The sequence below is a fragment of the Tinamus guttatus genome, unplaced genomic scaffold (assembly GCF_059628265.1).
Source record: "Tinamus guttatus ecotype Peru unplaced genomic scaffold, ASM5962826v1 Tinamus_guttatus_pri_ptg000033l, whole genome shotgun sequence".
Lineage (NCBI taxonomy): Eukaryota > Metazoa > Chordata > Aves > Tinamiformes > Tinamidae > Tinamus > Tinamus guttatus.
The window spans coordinates 600,284-620,258 of NW_028288567.1; the positions used below are offsets into that span (position 1 = coordinate 600,284).

Sequence of the window (19,975 nt, forward strand, 5' to 3'; positions counted from 1 at the left end):
GTGGTTTCTAATTGAAATACAGGAGAACCACAGAACCACTATAATTAATGTGCTCTGTTCTCTCTGTCTCCCTTTTCATTTCCACATATCTTCCTCCAGGCTTGTGCTTACCCTTAAATAGTCTCTTGCTGCTGCCCCACGCAGCGGTGTGCTGCTCCCAGCCTCCCTTCGACATCCATAGACTTCTGCTCATATGCCCCTCTCTGCCTTGCTCAGTATTTTAGTACACTTTTCTGAGCAATTGGACAGTATTAGGAAGCATACCTGAGTGCCTCTTTCCTTCTTTCCTCTTTCTTTTTAATATAGCATTCATGTATGGACAAGAAGGTTTTTAGATGGCAATAAGGAAATGGTGTTTTGTGGGGAAGCATCCATGTGAGCATCTTGTGATCTGCAGGCAAATGTTACTGAGAATTGATTTGCTGTTTTTGACTAGGAGGGTGGGCACATTTTGCCACTTGTGCTGCAATGGAAGACTCCATCTGCTGTCTAGCCAAATTGCTTTCTGAATATGAAGATTTTGTGCCAAATCTGACATCAAGAGAAAAAAGGTGGTGTATTTTCTTTAGTTCTCTGTAAATGTTAAAACCCAGTGTACCAGAGAAAATAGCCAAACCCGGATCTTTTTGTGTATCTCGTTCTTTGTTTCCTTCACAGTGACAAATACTTGTAATTCCAGTTCGTTGCTAATTTGGAAACAAATAAGCAATGTGTTCTTTTTATTTGTAAAAGGGTTTTTTGTCAATTTTTTAGCTGACTAATTTAATATTATCTGTTTTGTTCATGGAATTCTCTCATGTCTCTTGTGAAGAATGCTATTTTTATAATTTTTGCAAAGGCTGGTACAGTGCCACTATATATATTTTGTTTTTTTCCTGACATTAAGGAGGTGCAGTCACTGTGTCATCCATTCTTAAGACTCGAGATTCATGGTGCTTGTGCACTTTTCTCTAATTATGTGTAGTTATTTAATTTTCTGATTCTGTTTACTGACACAATATTTTTGATGCAACATCTAGGAATCATGCTGCAAGTTACTTAATTCAAACAGATTATTTTTAAATGCATACTGTGAAAACAGGAAAGGTGGGGTTTTTTGTTTGTTTTTTTTTCTCCTTCACAAAATTTAGGAACATGAACTATCAACATCTTCCTTCCTGCTGCTCAGTAGAAGCAAAGCAGTGATTAGCAATCATGTGAGGCCATAACTGACCCTCTGTAGTGGGCTTTTAAGCATGGGAATGAAGTTAAAGCCTGAAATGTGTCAGAATTTCCATCTTATTGAAAGCCTTTTAGTTTAGGATTACCCGAAAAACATTAACTCAATGGAAATTGCAACATTCTGAAGTCTGAAGGCAAGTTGGCAAAAAATTAGAACAAAAATGAATTTGCTGTCTTGTTAAAGACTTTCGTTTTGCTGAGCATCATCTTGTTCTTAAGAGCCTATAAGAAATTCAGAAATAGACCTGGCGTAGAGGAAGAGGTAGGTGACTGATTCAATGGATCTGGAAATTTTGGGTAGTGTAAGCTAGAAATCTCATGCTGCCTCAGTGTTCAGTGCCTAGGGGTGGAAAAAATCTCTTGTGTGTGTGAAAGTTCGTAACTTTTTTGGTCTGTGGTTCAAGGTAATGTCCACAAGGTTATGCTGTCAGTTTTTCCCAGCCTAAATTAGTTGTGTAATTTCCTAAGAAATAAAAACAGTGACCTAGCATAGGATGTGCAGTGAAGGTGTGTGGCAGTTACCAATGGTGAAGTTTTATGGCGTGCAGTTGGCATGAAGCAGGATGAAGGCATATGAGCATTCTCAGATCTCTCTCTTGACAAATTCAACAGAAATCTCAAATTACTTAAGTCAGATTGCAGAGGTCTACAGTCTATTAGTTTCAAGATTTCATGATTTAAGTAGTTATATGTTGACCAGAGAATTTATCTTTTACTGTAAGAAATACTTTTTGGTTCAAGACTTTCTAGGTCAGACTACTGAATACTCTTTGTAGGTTCATAAGTCATCAAATCTCCCTTTCAGTTCCTCCTCAGCGGAATGGACATAGCTATCAGAAATATACATATAGTTGTTTATCACATGGATAATAGAGGCCATGGTGTCTCCTAGGCCTTGGTTTACTCATGAACAGAGACAGGCCATCTCAGCAAGGCATGCACTTAGCCATGCATGGGGAGTACCAAAGAGTAAGAGATGTTTTACCTGTTTTGTAAGACTATCTCATCCATCAGCAGCTCCTCATGCTGTTCCTGATATATTCATGGCCTAGGATGGTTCAGTTGCATATGAGATCGTATCTTGGGGTGGACAAGTGACCCTGGATTTCTGTTCAGGTGTGAGTCCTGGTTGGGTGAGGAACTTCTTCATATTCCCAAGTGAGGTGTTTTATGAGAGAACTCCTGAGTCGCAATCACTGCCATTTATTGTTCCTTGTGCTGCAACTTCACTGGAACAACAGGGGCATAGCCCAGATATCAAGGAGGAGAAGACTGGAAGAGGCTGGAATCAAGGCGTATCAGACCAGGTCTCCTCAGCGATCAGTGACTGTTTGCTCTGCATCCTGTAGCTCCACTGCGCCTGGGTTTGAGAAAAGGCAGTTTGCTCTGCACGTCACTGGTCAGCTGAACCAGACTACTTGTCATGGGTCAATGGGAAATGATGCCTCAGAGCTACAGAAGGTGTCAGAAAGTTTGATAACTCAATCATAGGTCTCTTTTCCTCAAATAACAATGGAGTAGCCTCTTCAGGGAAATAAGACATTATGCCATCCCTTGTGCCCTTTTGCGACAAGGTTAGGAGAGCTCCAAAACACTGAGCGATAAGGACAGCCCATTCATACCGTTCTGACCTTGCAGATCTCAGTACCTCGAATTAATGAGATTGCTTACTGAAAATTTCAGTTGTAAAGGAATTTCAGTAGGTTAGAATCTAGATCTCGGTAAAACTAATATGCGTAAGATGGAGAGATGCAGCTTTTGAGATAGCTGTAGATTCCTGGAATACATGCCAGCAGGATGTTATGGGGTCACTTAGAATCCTTTGGGGTAAAAACTGATACCTCCACTCCTAGAGTTACACTGATTCAGGGGAAAGTAAGTTAAATACTGCCTTAAGAGTTTCTGAGAGATGTGCTTCCTCCAGGCCAATCCTGTGGAGGGAAGCCAAAATGAATATAAAATATAGTAAGGATTTCAATCAAAAGAAATTGTATTACAATTCTTCCCTATTTGAAAGCATTCTTTAGACTACCATGTCATTTATAGCATAGTATAACAAAGAATATAGTCTCTGGTACACAGACTTGCTTTCAATAGCTTGAATTTGCAGACCAAAATGTTAAGAACACAGTAGAAAATAAAACTTTTTAAATTATCTTTTGTCTTTTACAGTAACTTCTTATCTACAAGAAGCCTCATCTGTGAATTTTCCTTTTTTTTTTTTTTTTTTTTTTTTTGGGGAGGCTTGGTCCATTATTTGTTAAAGACAAAAGCACTGTTTTGCACAAACCAAAATCATATTACTGATTGTTCTGGCCTAATCCTTAGCATCTGTAGGAAAACAAATGTTTGTAAATTGGATATTTGGAGTTGACCTAAAATTGTTTGCCCGGTTCCTTTATTATGCATTAGCGGTCTTTCTTCTTCTTGTCTTTCATCTAAAGCATGATAATAAGAATTCCCCAGTGCAAGATAAAGGAATATCTGTATTGCTGAATCATATAGATAGTCTCGAGAAAAATCCTAAAATAATGTTGTAGCTCTCCCCACGAGGTCTGTGCTTGAAATATATGTCTGCTTCTTGATCTCCAGTCTTACGCTGATGTAGGTTGATGTTTCCTCTGGCAGACGTAGCCTTACGGGGGGCTATTTCAGAACGCCCCAGCTCTGGGGCTCGGTGGCCGCATGCAGGTTGGGAGCCTTCCTGTTGGCTAAGAGTGAGCCCTGGCTTGCAAATGGCACAGTAATGGTACGTGACCTGTATTTTTTGAGAGATGTCTTTTTTATCTTTTCATTTCTCTCTTCAGTGTTACTGCATTCATTTTTCATGTAGCTGTTCAGCTCATTTTTCAAATAGGTGCTAAATAGATGCCTTTCTTGAGCTATTGCAGCTTGCTTTGATGCTAAAAAAAAGGGCAAAACAAAACAAAAACCAAAACTTTCTTGAGACAGTGTTACAGCCAGCTTGTAAGCTAAGGACCGTGAGACTTGACCAAGAGTAGTAAGGTTTCCTTAGCTTGGAGCACAAGTGTTGTGCTACTGGAACTAAGTGCAGAAAAACAAATGCGAGTTGTAGCATTTCTCTGAGTCTTTGAGGCCCCACAGCAGTAATGGCAGCCTTTGTTTATCAGTGTGCCACTGATGCCTCCTCTGGGGATCCCCTTCACAGTGGGAGAGGTTCCCAACGCTCCTGTTCCTGCTGGCATGAACATTTGAAGGTCCCACATAGCTTCTTCTTAGAACTTCAGGGAGATCTTTAATTGCTTCCTCTGGACAGCAGAGGCTGAAGCAGGGCCTGTGTATGTTCACTTGGTCTTGTGCAAGTTGCTTTTACTCTGACTTGTTCACCATGTTTGTGATGTCTCCTGCCATTCATTTCTGTTGCAGTTGATTTTGCCTCCTGTTTTAATTGTGGTTTTGAAATTGACTCAAAGCACGTCCTCCCCCGTCCTTCGCCTCCCCAGTGCCAAGTTTTCTTTGCTGGTATTTGCAGCGACGAGGGCTGTTAGAAATGGCATATCTGTTACATACTTCAGTCATAAAGAAGTTCGCAGTCAGAACTAAACATACCTGAGGATCGTGGCATCACTTCTCAATCTTTGGTCCCGTTCGCTTGTAGCTGCTGCATTTTAGGCAGTTTCTGAGGGTGCGTTGGTGGCAAGGGTAGGGAAGAGAGCCCCTCACCCTGCTCCAGCTCACAAGTCTCAATGTCTCTTCCAGACAGATCTCTCGGTAGATAGAAACTCCAGAGAACCTTGTGTCTGCCGTAAGTGAAATGTGAACAAAAGGGAAACCACGCGGGTGTCAGCACCACCACCACCTTTCCAGAATCCCGTGATAAATCAGATAGCGCTGTTCTCAGAATTGCGTGCTTACTAATTATTGAAATAGCATTACCTTTTCTTTGTGATCTTAATTAACATTTCAACTCAAGTCTGGTGATAAATGAGCCTTGAATTCCGTAGGTTCAGTAAATGATGCAAAACTAAAGTCTGTGTTTGCTTACTCTTTTCCTCTATAAAACAAATGCAACTGACCTGTTCTCTAAGCAGAAATGAGGTATTCTGTAGGCGGAATAAGTCCAACATTAACTTAGAAGGGTACAAAAGGACCTTCAAGGTCATCTAAGTGAGGAGAAAATACATCTTGTAGAAACTGATAAAAAAAACATAGAGTAGAGCTGTAAAAGCATGATCTGGAGCAGCCTAGATATTCAGATAGCGCACTCTGAAGCTTAATAGCCACATAAAATAATTAATGAAAAATGTCGTTGCAAAATACTCTGTACCCCTTTGAGAGAACAATCTGTTGAGAAAGTTGAAAAATGAAGGTGAGTTCTATAAAACAATGCTGAAGTAGCCAGTGCTCCCCCGATGAATGGTTCTTTGTGCCAGACCGGCTTTCAGAGCTTGAGACTGCACTGCAGCTCAGACCTTGGTGTGTGGGCATCTGAAAAGCTCTCCGTCTGGGCGCCGGGCTTATCGGGGAAGAATTTGTCCTAGGCATGTTATTTAGTTTGTTTAAAGATGGGAGAGTTTGTTCTCATGTTTTGTAGAAGCCTCTTTAGATGACGGCAGATGGGAAATCACAGATTTTAACAAAGTTTGTTATCTCAAGAAGAAGAAGAGAAACTGGTGAGCAGAAAGTAGAAGGCATTCCCGAAAGGAAGCTGAATGGCTCAAGTAAACAGGACTTCAGATGATGCAGTGTTACCTCCTAGCAACCAAAACTTTTATGAGGCGCAGTTGGCACAGATCCACTTGCTTAGAGGGCGGTTATATGTCATTCCTGCTAGAATCAGGTCACTGTGACCGCAGGCAAAAGCGGGACTTGGTATTAGAGATGATCCTTGAGCTCTCTGCTGCGGAGCACCCAGGTCTGCACCTTCGTGCATGACCCTGGATGGGCCTTGAAAAAATGCAAGCAGAGCCTTCCGGTTGGTGGGGATTGTCCGAGAGGACAGGCCAGCTGCTCCGTAGTGGAGCCAAAAGTAGTACGGAATGGCAAGGCACATAGTCATTTCCATTAAAGGTGTGATGCTTGGCCACTTTCCAGGAACTTGGGAGGGTGATTTGATCAACTGGTATGAAAATTGAGTTACAGATGACAAGTAAGTTTATTGATATTGTCACCTTTTATGTTTTTTTCTGGCGTAATGAATTTCCAGGAGAATATCCTATGAAACCATACTGTGCTGGCCATTGAGACAGTTTCCTTCCTGATGCTTGCTAGCTCCTCTCTGGAAACACCTTTCTGCCATTCTGCTAAGAAACTAACTGGCAGTTTTGTCAGTAATAAATTTATTTAAAAGGGCTCTCTTTAGCTCTTGTTTTACTCAGTTGTCCAAAAAAAAAAAAAAAAAAGAACATAATCATTGGGAGGGAAAGAAAAACATTCTCCTTAGCCTACCTGGAGAGAAAGGAGAAATTGTTCTCATTTGGTTTTCTCTGCTTATACTTTTGCTCAGGATAAGTGTCAAGCAGGATGGACTTGCTCCTTACAGAATTATCTGTGTCATCTTCATTGCTTTAATATCAGCAAAATATTCTTGTAAAGTGCCGTGGGTGCTGTGTTATCATTTGGCAAAATTTGAGTGAGTGCTGTGCTGCCGGACCGGGTCACAGCTTCTGAGCTAAACTAGGAAGGCTGGGAACATGCAAGCCCTGCGCTGGAGAAGCCCATTTCCTAGCCTTGAAAGGCCACGTGTCTGTGCGTTTACAGTAACCAAGCCAAAAAAAATGCAACTTAACTAGAAGACTTTTTGGTATCATTATTTTTTGAAGTATGAATTGCAAACTCTGTATGCACTTTAATTTGCTCTTAACCATTCTTCCTTGCCTGCAGATTAAAGGCACTATGCTATTAAAAGTCATAGTCCTTCTCCCTTTTTTTGTTACTTCTAGTTACATGACACGCTAGGAGAGGAAATTGAGGGTGAGCAAATACCAGCTTCTCTGCAGAAAAATCTCTACAAGGGCAAACACATTTGGGTAGGCATGGTAGGAGCTTTGAATGAATAAGAAGATACTGAGTGGAGTTAATACTTGTGGAGAATAAATTATTTACGGAAAGTTGAAAACATTTCTGAGTGTCAGTGTTCCTCTGAAAATGGCAAAAATAATTCTAAAAGTTGTATAGTATGGCATTTAATTATATAAGGAACCAAAGGGCTAAAAAATAATAACCTGGTATATCAGAAAGCAATTTACAATGTAAGCTAGGGAAAATGGAATATTTCTGTCACAACAAGATGAATTTCACCACTGGCTGCATTGATTTAGCATCTAAAGTTTTGTTCCAAACAGATCTGTAACTATGGAGGGGGGAAAAAAAAAAGTACTCTTCTTCGCTCAACCTTCCAAGCCAACCGATTCCCCTTCTTGGCAAGACTAGTGATGAAGGTTTGGATAAATATAAAAACAGAACTTAAGAATTTAATTAGCTCTGCTGGTTGTACAATCTCCAGTTGTCTACTTTAATTGTCCCTTTCAAAGGGATCACTCGGAGCAGAGCTCCATATGCGAGGTGAATGTCAGTAAACGAAGCTTGTTAGTGTACAGCACGAAGGCCAACGCTGAATTCTTGTGGGTATTCGCTGCCTTTAATAAATAGTGTGATGCTTCTGAGGAGGAATCTTTCTTTACGCCCACTCACCCTTTAAGATGTTTCCCTTCAATTCAGAAATGAATATTCAGTTGAAAAGTTATTATACATCTCATGTCTTTCAAAATGTTCTTAGCACTTCATAGGATTCTGTCTGTAAGGGGGGAGGCTTTTAGTTCCTTATTCCCCCCGCTTTTTTCTTCTTTCTGCTTCTCTCTCTGCACAGAGCATCTGGAACCAAGTAGTGTCTGTTAGAGTTTTAGGTTTGATTTCTTATTTTTGGGGGGTTTTATTTGGGGTGTATTTTTCACTGTCGTTATTGGTGGTGGTTTGGAGTTTGTTTGGTTTTCATTTTTGACTGGCAATCACATTTCCTGAACTGTCGCTTTCCTGCTCCATCTTCTTCGGGGTGGAGTGGCGGGGGCTGCTCAACACTAACGTGGCCCGATAGGTCCAAGCATGAAGGTACCAGGGCTGTTAACAGAACATCTTGGGTTTTGAGGAGTTCTCAACTCTGCCAAGCTAAAAGGATGAGGGGTAAAGCTTGTTATGGGCAGTGGCGGCTCAGAGGGGGCTTGGTTTGGTCTCATGACGGGTTCAGCAACTGGGGAACTTCTTGCGGAGGGGTGGCTGTTTTCCAGCAGTTTTGCTAAAGGAAAGGATAGGTTGGAGGAGTGGTGTTCAAGGAAGCAGGGATATTTGCTGAAGCCAGTTTTGCCAATGATTTGCCTGAACAGCTCAGCCACCTCATAGTCCGAAGTAAGGAACTGGCATTTTGGAGGAGTTTGAGTTTCGGGTAGTTAGGATGGAGAAAATAAGAGCTGGCAGAAATGTTGCAGGAGAATTCCTCGTACTGAATGATTGGATGATAAAATGTCAGAGGAAATTACTTGTAGATAAATAGAAGTAATGTGTGTTGGAGGACGGGGGCCGGTCGCTTTGCATACCCCATGGTGAATTCTGCACCAGGTGTTGTGGTTTGGGAAGGTCATTCTGTGCTTAAAATAGTTCTGTAAAAAAGAAATGGCAGCGTAATGTTCAGTAAAATGAGTGTCAGGGCTCAGTAGTGAAGGAACAGAAAACAAAACAGAAAGCGTGTACGTGCCACTGCGTAAATGTGTGATATTCTCCCACTTTAACAGTGTGTGCAGTTCTGTTTCCTTCTTCTTTCTCCCTTTTCTCCCTCTCTCAATCTACTAAGTACACAGAGAAAATAGACTAAAAAGTTCGCATGAGCAAAAAGGTGCTGGGAGTCTTCAGCTGTAAAAATGTTTCATGCTGCAGGAGAGCTGCAGAATCACGAATGTTGTGAAGAAGGGAGAGGGGGCGGCATGGCCAGGGTCTCCTGCGGGAGACCTGAAAGGCCGGGGAGGAAGAGGACGGGTCTTTGGGTGACTGAGGCTGTGAAACTGTGATGAAACCCGATGGATGCTCATTGTCAAGTGGCTTCAGAAAACAAAAGCTCAGGTTGATGAGCTGCTAAGTTCAGAAAGGTGCTGCCTTTCACCCAAAGAGGAACAGGTCGCTAGAGGCTAGGAAGGCGTTCAGGCAAAATATTGTTAGGTCTTTACCTTTTCTCCACACTCTAGCGTCTAACATTGGCTGCTATTGGAGACTGATTTTGGTGACGTGCGGGCTTTATGGTCCTTACCTTACCAAGATGATCACTCCTGCATTCTTTCAGTCTCTCAGAACATAGGTAGGTTTTTTGCCTGCATGCAAATTCTTGAGAAACCTTGCATGGTGTCAGATATGCAAGGCTTAAAATTTGGCATCTTAATTTAATAACCATCCTGGAGGAGCGAACGTTCTCTGTCCCTCAGTGTGCTGCGGAGCTGAGCTTCATCGGCACTTGCATCACGTCATGCCCTGCTGAGACGGGGAAAGCTTTTCTTGTGATCTTAACCTTGTGCCTAGAGTGGGGCGCAGACCACAGGCGAGGAGGTTGCCCGAACTCAGTGTGGAGTGGCCAAGTGGGTGGAGGCAGGAGGTAGCTCGGAGGGAAGCCTGAAGGACAGCTGAGTAAAGACCGAGGAAAACCCAGGACTTGCTAGTGAAGGAGTGGAGCTTGCTATTGAAGAAAAAAATGTATCTGGGAAACAGAGTCAGCTTTGAAGAAAGGAGTAGGTTAGGGAAGAAGGGAAAAGCAAAGAAGCAGTCCAGCACAGGAGCTGTAGAAACAGTCAAACAAACTTCTGCCTACAGAAACGCGTTTGCTTCCGACATGGGGATGGAAACAGGGTTTGTGGAATCTGCAATACCACTGTCAGCAAATACTTGTCAAACTCGGAGGAGCCTCCCGCCTGTGCTCCTCTCCCAGCGGATGACAGCCTGTTACTGCTGTAATTGACTCTGCTCAGCTTGAGTGGCGTGTGTAGAGACCCTATTACAGACTGCTTGGAGAAGCGTTCCAGCTTTCAGACAATACCATGTAATGGAATAGCCTATCTACGTGATGTCATTTAAAAGGGATATTAAGCCACACTCTTCAAGATTAAATGCCGGAGTGAAAGTATGGTTTGTAACTTCAGTTTGGCCTTCTTTTACATAAGTGCACTTTATGAGAAATCCTCAACTGTATATATATTTTTTTCCTACAAAATTCCTGTCCTGCTTGGCACATGTGATAGATTTGCTGTGGATATAGATGAGACTCCTGGAGAGGGAGGCTGTGGTGGATCCCTGATTGATTTTCTGCTCTTGTTTGAAGTTATGTGGTGGAAGATGCAGGGTATTGGAGAAAGAAAGAATATTTTCTCCTGGGTAAGAAGCTGAATGCTGCCCAAGGAATTATATCCTTATCTTTACCATGGAGTGGCCATGTAAGGCAGTCTTTTAAAGCAGGCTTCTCCAAGGTCATCCATTACGTGTGGGGCTTTTTCCTGGGTTCCACTTTGAACACGCAGTTGCTTTACATAAGTGGTAGACATCTAAAGAGTGCCTCAAGTCAAAACTGGGCTTTAAATGTGACCCAACATTGCGCAATATGTTATGTGAAGAACTGGATCCTCTCCGCAAAAAAAAAGCAATATTTTTCATATTCATAATTCATCTGTGCCATTGCATCTCAACTGTAAGATGTGCTATTTGCCTAGGATATTGCTGTGCTAGTAAATGTAATACAATATTCCTGAAGCATTTCAAAGCTGTAGAATTGAGTACATAAAAGGAAATAACTTGCATGCATGAAGAATCCTGTCCTCGGAAGAGAATTCGAGTTTTCCCTAGGAAATAAAGCCCAGCCAAAAAGCTGAACATGGGCTAGGGGAGGGCAACAAAATCACAGAGGTGATTGAGAGGAGTTAGGACATGTGGGAAGAGACTGTGTTTTGATGAAGCTGCAGAAGTGAACCACATTAATCGTACAAAGTTGAGGACTATAGCTCTAGTATTTTCTGTAATTTTAGATGCTGCATTTGCCATTTTATATTATTGTTCGTATTGACTTGTTTGTTTTGACATATGTGCTCTGTTATTTTGCTTTGTTTGTCATCTTAAGGTGGCATAACTTTTTTCTTTTTTTTATCTGTTTGGAGAACAATTTAAACGCTATTTAATCATGATCAACCAGTTTAAATGACAGGATGTTCTCAGTAATAGAAGTAATGAGAAATACAGCAAAGAAAAATCTTGTGCCTCAGTTAAAATAGTTTAGGTGTCTTCAATTCATGGGAAGGCTTCCAGCTGGTATTTGTATGTGATTGGATAGATGGGCTGTCGCTAGGCAGGAGAAGAGGAGAAATCCCAAATGACTTGTTTGCTTTGTATTCCCACAGAAACACATTTTGGGTGCTCTGATGATATACAGGGAGTTTTCGTTTCTAATTCATTTACTTCAGTTACCTTCCTAGTGTTAAATGATATGTAAGTCCACCCTATTTTAGTATATGCAGCTATTCCAGAGGGTGTATGTCCAACACTGTTAGAAGTATTTGTTTTTCTTTGGTAGCTGGTATTTGTATCCTTGTCTTTGATCTGTCTTGTTCTTTTGATATCCAAAATCTGCTACACAGTTGTAGCAGTAACTGTGTTCTCAGGTGTATGTGGTCTAGGACAAAAGTGCAGAGCAAATGGGGCATTTGCCTTGCTCTGCACAGAGTCATGGCTTCTCATGGCAGGAGCCTGTTGCATCTTAAGGCTTCTGGACAAAGCTTCACCTTGGCTTAATCTTCTGTTAGGCCTCAAAGCAATTGCAGAAATTCGAGGAGGAGATGAGTGTCTTGAAGCACCGTGTAGCGACGGCAGGGATGGAAGTTGCGCTTTGCTGTGCTGTGCAGCTGAAGGCAGCCGAGCCGTTGCAGCAAGAGCGCTGCCCGGGGCTGCGCCGCAGCGCGGGGAGAGCCTCCCGCCGTGCCCGTGCGGCCGCCTCCGCGGGAGCGGCGTCCCCTTGCCTGTCCTGGTGTCCCGTCTGCGTGCGCCGGCCGGGCTCCGCTGCAGGGCTCTGTGCGGCGCCCTGCAGGGCCGTCCGGCAGGGTGGGAGCTTTGATTTTCTGACTTTTTTTTTCCTCTGAACTATAATACGACAGATTTAAGTGAAGATAAAATCTCTGACCTTTGACATGTTGCCTAGAGTGAACTGCCAGCGTTCTTTTCCTCCCTTTCTTTTTTTTTTTCTCCCTGGAAAAATACCTCATTTTATTTTGAGGATGAAGCTTATCAGATCGATACATTATAAGCATAATAAAGTTCAACAAATTGACTCCATTACTATCATGAGATGAAAAATTGATTTAGTTGCATTCTCTCTGTATTAATTCATTGGTGCTTTACATTCCCATAAAAGGTATTATATGCTCCTTATTTTCCAATGGTGTCATCAATCCTAATGAAGAGCAAAGAATAAAAATTTATATTTTGTGTAGAGGACAGCTGATGGTGCCTTAGCTCGTTGTTTGTAAATGCTGCTGTAGATTTTACCACTCCCCTGCTCCTTGGTGTGCATAGGTAATGTACAGCATCTAGAACTGGGATATTAACAAAATAGGAGAACATGGCAAAGGAATGTAAATCTAGATTGCTTTTAATAAAACAACAATGGAAATTTTATGGTAGCTATTGTCAAAGAATTAAAGTGTTATTTGAGAACTATATGTGTTTTTGCAGTGTTTGGTTCTGCATTAGTTACATTTGGACTACTTGAAGTATTCATCAGCCATTAGTTCACTACCTCTGGCTCCCTAATGCCTGCTGACATTTTATTCTTAGACTAAGTTATTATATATAAGAGCTTTGCACATGACTGCTAATTGGCATACATTGCATACATGAACTTTTGCAGCTCTGACAGTAAAGGTGAATGAACCTGAAGCACAAGTGAACTCAAAAGTGGCATAGTGGGAAAAGCTGCCCATAGGGGAGAAAAAAAAAAAAGAAAGAAAAAAGAGAGAGAGAGAAATAGAAACGGGCCTTCTTGGGTATTGCTGCTATTGCTTTTCCCCCCATCTCCCTGCCTGGCTGCTCTTGGAAGCTGCCAGAGTTGGTCCATCTGTGGCATATCTTGGAATTTTTTTTGTTTAATGCCAATGTTCCCTGTTCCAGAGCAGATAGATCAATTCCGAAGAAAACAAAGCTATGTACTGTGGTTTTAGTCGCTGCTTGTGATACAGCGGTTATTTCTTAATGAAGTTTAAACAGATTGTGGCAGGTTCTAAACAACCGTGCTAAACTGGAGATGTTTTCCCTTTGGCTTCCCCTGAGTTAACCTCAAGTTTTCTCTGTCTGTCTGAATGTTTCCTATTACAAGCACAAGGTAATATTATGCCTGTCCGTCATCCTGAAGGTCCAGGGTGCCTGTTGTAAGTTGAAAGGTGTTAAATACCAGCGTGATAAAACAAGTTAGGCAAAGCATTAAGTACATGTGACCTCTTTAAAATGTATCTTGTTTGGATGCACATGCAGATTCGTTGAAGGAGTTTAGCAGAAAAGCTGGAATTTATTGAGAGTGAAATTACTGGAGCTGGAGCCTGCAGAGAGGCCACAAGCAAGTCCCAAGAGCTTCACTTTCGGTGACATCAGTAGCGTTTCAGCTCCCATCAGGAAGGAGACATGGGCATGCCCCGAGCAGAGCTGCTGGCACTCAACCTCATTGACTCCTAAGCAAGGCCTTGGTATCCAAGGGAATCCATGTCTGCCTGCGCAGGCCTACCGGAAATACCTTCAGCCAAGGTCTCCTGTAGAAGTAGGTTAGGTTTCATCATAAGGAGCTTTATCGCCTGAGGTTATCTGCACCTTGCTCCCACAAAGGGTTTTTTATAAGGTTATATCTTATGGCTGTAATGCCTTTTCCAAAATCTATTAGAAGGGTCTGACACGAAGGGAAGATTTCCCTCTGATGTCAGTGGGGCGCGTGTGAATCACACCTTAGGCTTCCAGGCTTGTTTCATTCGGGGTCTTCCCTAAAAGCCGTTTTGGCAGTAACACCTACAAAAAGAATGTGCTGTTTTCATTTAAATAATTTAAGATGCCTTGTCTAGATATCTGTTCTGAACTAGGTGACAACCTGATTGTATCTCCCACACCTTTGACTTTCATTAATCCCTCCCTTCCTGAGTGCTGAACCTTCTCTTGTTTGTGCAGCGTTCGGTGCGTAGGTTGCGGGTTCTGGGCCAGCAACGTTGCCCTCCTGGTGCGAGCATCCAGCGTGTCTTTGGGTTTGGCAAAGCCTCGGAAAATGCTGTGAAGTCTTTACAGCCTGTGCAGCAGAGGCACAATCTTGTTTTATTTATTGCATCAACATAAACCATTCCTTTCTTTTTATTATTATTTTTTCCAGTAGATATCAAACTGAGTAATAAGAAAAGATGAATTTACTGGTATTTCAATATGTAATTTGAAGGAACACCGAAGTTTCAATCTGAGAGGTTTTGATAGTGAAGCAAACTCACTATCAATATGGGAAAGAAGTTTTTATTTGTGTGTGTTGATTTTGAAGGGAGTTGCAGTGCTAATGGATGTCTTCATGCTACTCATTTCCTCAATTCTCTATTTCAGAAATTGCCATATTGAATAGAAATTCATAACTGGTTGTGTTACAGTAGAAAGCTCATTCTTACAGGTTTGTTCATGACTTGGGACAAGTTGATGATATTTTATAAGGTAATCACACGGGAAAAATAAATTTATGTTCTTTTGCTTTGTGTTTAGACACATCACTTTGAGATCAGAGAATGAAAGCAGCATGAAATGTTATGGCGAAGACAGCACAGCAAGAAACAACAGTCTCACAAATACTCACAAATCAGGTAATCATAGCATCATATGTCCACTTATTTTGAGGCTGACTTTTTAAATGAGGCTCAGCACCTCAACCATCTCCCATAGGGCATGCTTCTACATCCTTCTAGCTCTGTTGATAGACTTCTCAAATATAACTGGTGTATTGGCTTCAGGTCCTGTAAAACCTTATTTTATGTATCCTTATGTGTATGCCATAGGAGATGCCTGCACTATAAAATCTCTCTTAAAGGTCCAACTTGGCTCTGTTGTCTGCTACAAGCAAAGCGGATATTACCTTGATTAAAAAAAAAAAAAAAGAAAGAAAAAAAGAAGCCATGATGTTCAGCGTACCAAAACTGTTAGAGTTGAATCCTTTTCAGAGTGGTCCTACAGCTGCATTTCTAAAACACACGTTTCTTTTGGGGAGGCATTGGCCTCAAAATAGCTTGTCCCTCTCTCCTGAAAGCTTAGCCGTATGCTGTTTCCCACACGCTATTTCTTCTGTTGTTTTTCCCTTCCCTTCCCTTCCTTTCCCTTCCCTTTCCTTCCCTTCCCTTCCCTTCCCTTCCCTTCCCTTCCCTTCCCTTCCCTTCCCTTCCCTTCCCTTCCCTTCCCTTCCGTCCCGTCCCGTCCCGTCCCTTCCCGTCCGTCTCAGGATGTTTCCTTCTTGCCTGTTCTTGTAAATCCCAGCATATGTCCTCTAACTGTTTACAACATTTATAGTTACAGCAAAAGGCAGTCACATTGCAAGCTTTGGAGCATAAACACTGTAGAGGTCAGGAAAAAGCTGGGGGAGAGTGTTGTAAGGGTGCTCACCTCATACTGCGTCCATGTTGGGCATCGCTGCGGTCTCAATAGCAGCTGATGGATTAATGTTTGTGTGGAAAGGCATAAAAATCCTCCCACCCCATGCCCTCCACCCAGCATCAACAGCAGTGAGTGGAGATGGTAATGTAGCCTGTATCTAACCTATCTGCTTTTAAGTTCTTCTGTGCCAAGGTCTTTGTCAGGTCTACATCTCTAGGGTCTTGCTGAGGGAAGACAAATCACTCCGTGCAATCAATTCAGTAACAGAAATAAACCAAAATCTGAAAGAGAGGGCACTTTTGATAATAGAACAGGTATATCTTCCAGGAAACATATGAAAGTATTGCCTTTGATCTAAGGCTTACCAGAAGGTACTACAATTTATTTCATAGAAACAGTCAGTTAGCTCAGATCAGTGGAAGACTTTTCAGAGAAAGGACATTCCCTAGACCATGTCAGCCTGGATCAAATATACAATAGTATAGTGTTGCGTATTAAAAATCATGTTTTTATCACAGATAATCAGCACTTTTGTCTTCTGTAAGCTTTTCAGTTATGTAGTCATAGAAATTGCAATTCAAATGCTGTTCCAGATGTAGTAAAGGTTTTTTTTTTCTTTCATACTGTGAGGTGATCTCATCATTTTATATTTGCCATTTTTACAGAGTAATGTGATACATGCCTCAGTCACAGTTCTGAGAACCCTTCAGAACGTCTTGAAACTGTAGCACTGTTTAACTGACAACAAAGATAATCAAATTTACAGAAACAACCTTCTTAATTTCTTTGGAATTCATGCAACTTTATCTCTCTTGTGCTATGTGGAGTTAGTGATTTCTTTTACAATCAACCGCTTCTTGAATAACAAGAATTATGCTATTTTGGAAGGGGGAAAACATTAAATTACCAGTACCTGAGAATGTATTTTTTACTTGGAAATTGCAGGAAAAGGAGAAGAAAATATGTCTGTCTTCCTTTCTTCTCCCCTTTTCTAGGGGCTGAGATGATCACAAACCCTTATTTTTTGCTGTGCTTTTCCCCCAAACTTCATTGAAGTGGAGAAATGGCTTGCTTCCCCTCCCTTTTCCTACATTCCTTTCCCTTCCCCCAAATCCAATGTGTTCTTTATTAAACTGAATTAGGACATTGTAGTCTCTCTTAAGAGTAGAAATGGGAACAGCTTAAATGAGCAGCCACATGAGATTCAGCAGCCTTTCCAACTGCACTGCAGAAGGAGCTCAGCTGCAAAGGGAATGATAATTTCTGAAGGATTTGTGCAACTGTTGAAGACTTACCAGTATTAATATTAAAAAGGAGATAATCTATTTTCCTTTTCCAAGACTGCATAGCTTTCCTCCAAGCCTTGCTATAAAATCATTGTACTAAACATTTTGCTTTCCTACCATACCCTTTTCATTCCTGCAATTATTTCACTTGCCTATATTCTCATACACTGGTGGAGCGTTTCTGACATTGGGATGGATGTACAGATATGGGCATGGATTTGAGACCTCTGCCATGCAAAGCAAGTCAGCATTGAAGTGCAATAGAAAAATGAGGCATTGTATGCAATATCGGAGTGAAAGTGGCTTTCTGCCCTAGTTATTTGTTCTTCAGATTTAAAAGAAAATCTCATTGGTCCTTGAAATCCATGTTGTTGTTCTGGGATTCGTTCTAGCTAAAACAGCCAAAATCCTGACACTTTTTCACCCTTGTTTCAATTCTTGCCTCTCTATTGTTGCATCAGATGTGTCTTCAGAGTTTCTATCTGAAGAAAATGTAGGTACGTGGACTACCTTCTTCATACCTATCTTTCTTCTTTTCTCTCTGATAATTCACATAATCACCTTGCCTGGTATTAGAAATTTCTCATTGTGTTTCAGTACTATGCGGTTTCTTCTACATGCTTATTTCTTCTGCCAGAAAAAGAGAACTTTGATTTGAATTGTGGCTACCAGAGGAGTTACAGAAGCAGGTAAACCTGGTATCTCCAAAGCCTGCAAGAGCAGGGCTCTGAAATGGACCATTTTTCCTCTTTCCCACTGCTGCACTTCTCAATCATTCAGTGTTACTGCAGTCTTCAAATCCAAAGATGCAGTGTTAGTTGTAGCTCTGCTCCTGCAAGCTGAGGTTCAGTAGTGTTGGGGTGTCATTTTTAAGTAATTCTGTGTTGATTTTTAAAGCTGCTCATCTTGGTGGGTGCTTGGTGGTGGTTGTACCTGGGTGGAAGCTGGAAGTCATGCCCACCTGTGCTGCCGCGTTCCTAAAGGCTGGACTGCAGTTAGCCTGTGCCAAAGGGGCTGCTGATACTGTCAGCGTTACCGGGACGGTGTCTCTTAGACAGTGAACAACTGCTTGGTTGTGCATCTGTCCTAAGGAAAATCAGAGAGAGAGGTGATGTGACTGACAGTTGTCTTGACCTGGATATATCACATCAATATACCTCACAACTCTGAATGAACTCTGAACAGGCCAGGAAAGACATTGTAATAAAAGCGGCTAAAAACCGAATATGGTAAGTCCTGTTTTGTTTCAGTTAAAGCTGAGTGGAAAGAAAATTTTAAAGAAAAGGAATAGGAAGACAACAGAGAACTCCTTTTCTTGGATTTTGGCCTACCACAGTTAAAAATGAAGCTTTGTGTTCTAACAACAAAAAGAGCCACTTGAGAAAGCCCCGTATCAGCCTGCCCAGGTAAAGGGCAGTAAGATGCGATTAAAACATGTTAGTGAACTGTTCACAGGGCTTGGAGAATACACAACAGGGACATGCTTCTATAAGCAGACATGCTTAAAGTTAAGTGCCATAGGAGTATATTTTAGATTGCTAAAAGTGGCCACTAGTTTGAATTGATAACGTGTTACAGTTTCTGACAATGTAGGAAGGAATTTTGACCCGTGAAATGAGTAGTCTTCAAATACTAGTGCTTGTGAATAGCTTCAGGTCCTCCAGGAACCTATTGAGTATTGAGGCCTTTTTCATGTTGCCTTCTTAATCATGGAAGTCAAAGTCTTTGTCCAGTCCTCGTCTTTTTTTTTTTTTTTTTTTTTTTCAGGCTGACTCCTTAATTCAGGTATAGAACATGCAGTTTTTTGATTAAAGTGGCTGCTGAAAATTTTGGACTACGCTGGATAGAGTATAGGATCCAGCTGCACTCTGATTCACAGGCATGCACCATACTGAGGCAGCTTAGATCAGAGCTGTAATAACTTTATGGCCCATTAATGAGTCTGCTTCCTTCAGTCCGCTCTTCTACAGTCTTTTGTCATCCCTCTCTATTAACTTAGTTGCAATTGAAATTGGCTGGCATTCAGGCCTGCTTCTTGAGCTCGTAGCCAGCCCAACTTTCAAGCGCTGACTTCTGGGAGTGATGTTTTGCTCTGAAATTCATGAGGGTTCAGATAGTTCAGCAGTGTAACTGTGGCTGTTGTTGAAAATTCTGCAGGTTTTGTGTTCTGTGTTGTATGATGGAGCTTGGGAGATTTTTTTGGTGAGGGGAAGGCTGTGTTGTAATTACCGCCTCTCTGATATGTTGCTGTCCTTTTTCTCTAAGATTCTGACTATCCAGCTTTATTAAGGATGGAAAATGTATCTTCTTTAGTGAAGACTGATAACATTAGAATATCCTTGTGTTTTATGTGTACCAGAATGAAGCTGTGGCACGGTTCCAGGAAATATTTGTATTTCCTTTTGGTTGCTTATGTTTGAAGAGGGAGGCAGTTGGACTGTAGAAAGGTATTTCAGCAAGCTTGGCATGTCTGGCTTTCAGTCGGGAGACTGGAGCTTTGCAAGATGCAGAGGACCACACTGGAATGATGAGACAAGAGTTGGAGGAGTGAAATCTTGTCCCTGTTGAAATCAATTGAACTCCCATTAGCTTGAGTCCAGATTCGATCTATTATCTTATATAGGGTATTTCTTTTTCTAGGCAGTCTAAAGAAATGCCTCTGTCCTTTTGTGTTTGTTTTCATGTTTCTTTGTAATGATTTTGTAATTGGGATATATCTCTAATGTCAAAAACGCAATAGATTAAGTAGCATGAATGACGGCTGGAAAGACAATAAATGTAGAATTGCAGAAATGTTGTTGCCCTAAAATTTGTGCTGATTTTAGAAGTTGTTTGATTAACCA

The 19,975-nt window shown here is 41.5% G+C and overlaps 1 protein-coding gene across 6 annotated transcripts in view; it reads left to right on the forward strand.

The window, feature by feature from the left end:
- TRERF1 (transcriptional regulating factor 1) overlaps nucleotides 1-19,975 on the forward strand; it is a 98,357-nt gene that overhangs the window by 54,222 nt on the left and 24,160 nt on the right. For all 6 annotated transcript variants that reach the window (XM_088531721.1, XM_088531714.1, XM_088531745.1 and 3 more), the window contains exon 3: nucleotides 14,968-15,065. The gene's annotated coding sequence lies outside the window, so the exon portion shown is untranslated. The remainder of the gene's footprint in view (nucleotides 1-14,967; nucleotides 15,066-19,975) is intronic.